At 38.4% G+C, this 5,993-nt stretch overlaps 1 long non-coding RNA gene across 1 annotated transcript; it reads right to left on the reverse strand.

Moving 5' to 3' along the window:
- Positions 1-3,815: 3,815 nt before the first annotated feature.
- LOC121232125 (uncharacterized) lies at positions 3,816-4,965 on the reverse strand. Its single transcript, XR_005930343.1, has 2 exons — positions 4,432-4,965; positions 3,816-4,105 (listed from the first exon to the last, which is right to left on the reverse strand). It is a non-coding gene; the product is annotated as an uncharacterized lncRNA (long non-coding RNA).
- Between the last annotated feature and the right edge of the window lie 1,028 nt (positions 4,966-5,993).

Consider the following 5,993-nt stretch of genomic DNA (forward strand, 5'->3'; position numbering starts at 1 on the left):
GAATATACTGAATTCTTGTTTGAAAATACTAATGTTTGCTGTGAAACTACTGTAGTAGTATGCTTATTGAAACACTCTAGGTAGTGTAAATTAAAAACCATAGTAAACTACGACTTGCGTTAACAGAATCTGAGTACTCTAATAACTCTTCTACATAAAATACCCGATAACAACTATCGAAACTGTAAACTGACTTGCATAAAATTTTTTAATATAGATTAATTCGAAATTACGATGAGCACACGTGGTACTCGTGGACGGGGTATTAGAGGCCGAGGTAGAGGCCATAGAGGGATTCGAGCTGAGTCCTTTGCATCTGATACGATCCCTAATTTGGACACAGCGAGACGCCGGTGTCACCTGTTACTGAGACTGGTGCTGAGTCTTAGGACCGTGCAGCTTGGGATGACCCATTATCCCAGGCCATGCTGCGAATCCTAGATAGGGTCGCTGGAGCTAATGCTGGATCTAGATACCGTGGTTCGGTTACGAAACGACTTCAGTCTAATAGGGCTGAGGTATTCAAGGGCATCGCTGGAGTTACTTCTAATATGACTAAGTACTGGATGGAGGCCACGAAGCGTATTATGGATGATCTGGATTTTACTGCCGAGCAGAAGCTCAAGGGGGCTGTTTCGTTGCTTCGCGATGAAGCATATCAGTGATGGCTAACAGTTAAGGATGACACTCAGCTTGACAGTCTAACGTGGGATTTGTTTCAGACGGCTTTCCAGAATAAGTATGTGGGAGGCCAGTTACACCGACATTAAAAGGCGTAAGTTACTAAATTTTACTCAGGAAAATCGTTCAATAGCCGAGTATGAGGCTGACTTTTTGAGGCTAGACCGTTATGCACGAGGCATGGTGGTGACTGAGTATGAGCACTGTTTTGGTTTTGAGGACGGCATTAGGGATAACTTGAGGGTCCTGATAACTCCGCAGAGGGAGTGTCAGTTTGCCGTATTGGTCGAAAAGGCCAAGATTGCGGAGGAGGTTAAGCGTGCTGAGCACCAGAACCGTGACAGAAGGAAGGCTAAGAGGGATCTAGAGTCTTCGAATGCTAGGGTGAGGCCTGGGAAAAAGGCCAGATATGATGGGCCCTTGAGAGTTGGGCCTATTGTTGCACTTGCTGGGGTGGCGATTTGTCAGCTTTGTAATAGACGCCATCTGGGCGAGTGTTGGAGGTCTACTGGAGCTTGTCCTAAATATGGATCATTTGAGCATCGTGTTAAGGACTGTTCATTGAGGACTAATCAGATGCAAGCTCCAGCTACTGAGACTGCACAACCGCCGAGGGGAGTTCAACAGTCACCTAGGGGCCGAGGTTAGGCTAGGGGTGGTAATGGTATGGGCCGGGCAGAAGTGCTGGGCCGAATGAGGCGAGGCAGCTTGCACTTGTCTATGCTGTACGTCGTCGTAAGGATGGAGATACTCCGGACATTATCACGGGTACGTTTTTTATCCTTAACATACCTTATGTTGCACTGATAGACATAGGCTCTACACATTCCTACGTTGCATGTTCTGTGTCTGAGACTTTGGTAATACCATATGAGAACACTTCTAGTGAGATTTTAGTGGTGAACCTGTTGGGGCAATCTATTAGGGCTAGTAAACTATTCAGAGATGTTCCGTTGGAAGTCCAAGGGACGATATTTATGGCTGATTTGATGGAACTTTTGTTTGGGAAGTTCGACTTAATTCTTGGTAAGAACTGGTTGGTGAAGCATCGTGTAAGTTTGGATTGTGCTGGAAAAAAGGTTATTCTGAGGACCGATGAGGATAATGAGATAGTCATGATTGAGGAACGATGAGATTATCTGACTAATGTGATATCTGCATTAATTGCAGAAAGGTTGGTAAGGAAGGGGTGCTAGGCGTACTTAGCGTATATCAGTGCTGCTGATTCTAAGAACTCTTTAGTTAAGGACTTCCGAACAGTGAGAGACTTTCCAGATATTTTTCCAGAGGAATTACCAAGATTTCCTCCCAGCCGTGAGGTAGAATTTGGGATTGAGTTGATTTCTGGTACAGCTCCGGTATCTATCGCCCCTTACCGAATTGCACCGGAGGAACTGACGGAACTGAAGGCTCAAATTCAAGAGCTATTGGATCGTGGGTTTATTCGTCCCAGTGTGTCTCTGTGGGGAGCACTTTTTTTGTTTGCAAAGAAGAAGGACGGTACAATGAGGATGTGTATCGACTACTGTCAATTGAACAAGTTGATGATTAAGAATAAGTACCTACTTCCGAGGGTAAACGACTTATTCGATTAGTTCAGAGGGGCTTCAGTGTTTTTTAAAATTGATCTGCGGACATGTTATCATCAGTTGAGGGTTAAGGAGGCCGACGTGCGTAAGACGACATTTAAGACTCGTTATGGGTATTATGAGTTTCTAGTCATGCCTTTTTGGGTTGACTAATGCACCAGCAGCATTCATGGACTTGACGAACTGTGTGTTTCAGCCCTACTTGGATCAATTTGTGGTGGTGTTCATTGATGACATTTTTGGTGTATACTAAGTTTGAGAACGAGCACGACGAGCATTTAAGAGTGGTTCTATAGATTCTTCGTGAGAAACGGTTTTATGCAAAGTTCAACAAATGTGAGTTCTGGCTTCAGGAAGTGACATTTCTGGGTCATGTAGTTTCTGCGGAGGGGATTCAAGTGGATCCTCGTAAGATTGAGGTGGTGTTGGATTGGAAACGGCCGAAGAGTGTGCCGAAAATCTGTAGTTTTTTAGGACTGGCAGGGTATTACTGACGTTTTGTAGAGGGGTTCTCGTTGATCACAGCACCGTTGGCTAAGTTGTTGCATAAAAGAGTTTTTTTCGTTTAGACTGACCCGCAGCAGGAGAGCTTCGTGAAGCTCAAGACAGTTTTGACTCAGGCTCTAGTTCTGATACAACCTGAGCCTGGTAGGGACTTTGTGGTTTACAGTGATGCATCACATGTGAGTTTGGGTTGCATCTTGATACAAGACGGTAAGGTAGTTGCCTATACGTCTCGACAGCTTAAGACTCACGAAGCTAAATATCCGACACATGATTTGGAGTTGGCTGCAGTGGTCTTTGCATTGAAGATTTGGAGGCATTACCTGTATAGAGAGAAGTGTACCATCTACACTGATCACAAGAGGCCCAAGTATCTCCTCACTCAGAAGGAGTTAAATTTTAGACAGCGTCGATGGGTTGAGTTGCTCAAGGACTACGATTGCAGTATTGAGTATCACCTTGGAAAGGCCAATGTGACGGCCGATGCACTAAGCCGTAGGGCTGTGAACGATCTGAGAGCAATGTATGCTCGATTGAGTCTTTATGACAACAGAAGTTTTCTAGCAGAGCTACAAGTGAAGCCGACATGGATTGAATAGATTAGAGATAAACAGTTAGAGGATAAGACTCTTGAGATGCGATTTCGTCAGGTTGAGACTGGGACTACTATAGATTTTGGGCTGAATAATGATGGGGTATTGTGCTTCCAAGGTAGGATCTGTGTACCTAATAATGAGGATTTGAGGCGGTTGATTTTGAGGGAAGCGCACAGTAGTCCTTATGCTATGCATCCTGGTGGAAACAAGATGTATAAAGATCTTCGAGAGTTGTACTGGTGGCCAGGGTTGAAACGTGAGGTTACTGACTTCATTGCTCACTGTTTGACGTGCCAGCAGGTTAAGGCTGAGCATCAGTTACCGTTGAGTTTGCTACAGCTAGTTAAAATACTGATGCGGAAATGAGAGCCAGTAACGATGGACTTTGTAGCCAACCAATTTTGCCCAGGCCCATTTAATTTATTTATAAATAAACGCAAATAAATAAATAAAGTCCAAGACTAAATAGTCTAAAAAAGTCCATTTACAATTTTCAAAATACTAAATAAACCTACATCCCAACCCAGTTTACAAACAACCCAAAAGGGGCCCAAATGCAAAAAATGGCCTAATAGACCCGAATGAGCTAGATGCAGGTTTCATATTAGTGCCGCGGCAGTAGTTTTTACCCCAACTATCCGATTGCAAAGCAGGCCCAAAATAGTGAAGTTTCTGGAACATGCCAGACCTGCATGGCCTTCTTCACCGTACAGTAGTCCCGTGCTCCCATAGAACCTGCGAGAACAAAAAGAATAACAGAAATGCCAGCTAAAAATATGATTTACATTTTTTTCCTTTTTATTCAAAAAATCTAGCCTAAAGTTTGAAAGGTGAATCTCAGATTTATTCTTTATTTTCTTTGATTGATTCGCAGATTTAGCACGAATATACGAGGATGAACTCAAATCGACACCGATGAAAGCCTTGATATCACATATAGATACGGGCGAGGGTCGAACGATGTTGGGTTCATTTTATTAGTTTTCGTTTTTTTAAAAAAAATGAAATTGGTTCAAAGATTCTGTAAAAAAAAAAAAAAGAAAAAGGAAAGAATAGTCTACCATTTTTGTATGGGCGCGCATTGAATTTGATCGATGCTGGTCCATCGCCGTTTACCAAGCAAAATGAGGGATTCGGCAAACACTAAGAGCCCTAGCAATATTAATTTAGGGCTGCTGTTTTTTTTTTGTTAAAATGGATGGGCGATTGAAAAAAGAAAGGAAAAAGGGTCCAAAATCACCCATAAAGCCAAACGGCATCATTTGTTAGCCATGAAGGTCCGAGTATTGGCCTGAATTGTGGATCGGACCTGCGCCAATTTTGTATAAGTGAGAAATTTGCACGCTAAGTCCTCTGCATTTGCGTAGGGCTTCAATTGCATCTGTTTCGCTTTGTTTTGTTTTTTTAATTTAGCTTACTGATTTGAGCGTGTTTTCATTTTAATCCATGATACAGTACTGCGGTTTTTGGCTTGGGGAAAAATTTTTGGTCCTCATACATTTATATGCATCGAGCATTGGTCCATATTATGAACAATTTATTTGCAAATTATCCTCCCTGTTCTACTGCAATATTAATTTGGTCCTTTATTTGTACAATCGGTTAATTTAAAATACATTTAATATGTGTATGCCTTAATCCATGTTAATAAGTCTGTTTGCTACATTCGTATAATTATTTTTAGGTTGTTCTTTTTGACATTAGTTCTTATTTTTTTAAGTATTTTATATATATTTGTATACTAACCATTCGTTTTAGTTTTTTGTAATAACTATTATTTTGCATGTTGTAAATTTTTTTATATATTACATTATTTTAATACCTCATTAATAAGTGTTGTCAATATATTTATATACAAAAATTATTTAAAATATTTCTTGACTTATGTTTAATTTACATGTCTTTATGTACATATGATATTGTTTTGGAAATCCATCTTTGTATTTATAAAATTGTTATTTTGAAATATGTCTCCTTATTATGTTATTCTAGTATGTTATTTAGTATTTCTTTTAAGTATTTTTAAGCAAAATGGTATGTATATAATTTTTTAATTTCACATGTGTTTATTTTATACATAAGTTTTTAAATAAAAAAATCTATCATGTGTGTAGTACCTTGCCATTTATTATTATTTCTTCATATTAAGTATATTATTTAAATTATTATTAAACATATATTTAGTACTTATATTTAATTTACATATATTATATAAGCCATGTTATTCTTATACATATATTTTTTTTATAAACTTGTATAATTATGTTTCTAAATTTATTATGTATATAATCTATGATAAAATTAAGTCAATCTTATACTTCATATTTTAATTTAATATTACTTTGGACATACAATTATTTCTAAAATTTCTTCATATGTACATTACCCATATTAAATTATTTTTATTATAGTACGTGTTATTAATTTTGTATAACTTCATGTAAATATTTTTATGTATATATCTTCTTTTAAATTTATTCATGTGTATAATATATATATTTTTAAGGACCACATTTTAAATTGTATAATTTACTTATCGTATATATATTCATATTTTATTATCCTTATGTATGTATTATTTGTATGTACCATCAATCTAAATTAATTTGTTACATGTAAAATT

The sequence above is a fragment of the Gossypium hirsutum genome, chromosome A07 (genome assembly GCF_007990345.1).
Source record: "Gossypium hirsutum isolate 1008001.06 chromosome A07, Gossypium_hirsutum_v2.1, whole genome shotgun sequence".
Lineage (NCBI taxonomy): Eukaryota > Viridiplantae > Streptophyta > Magnoliopsida > Malvales > Malvaceae > Gossypium > Gossypium hirsutum.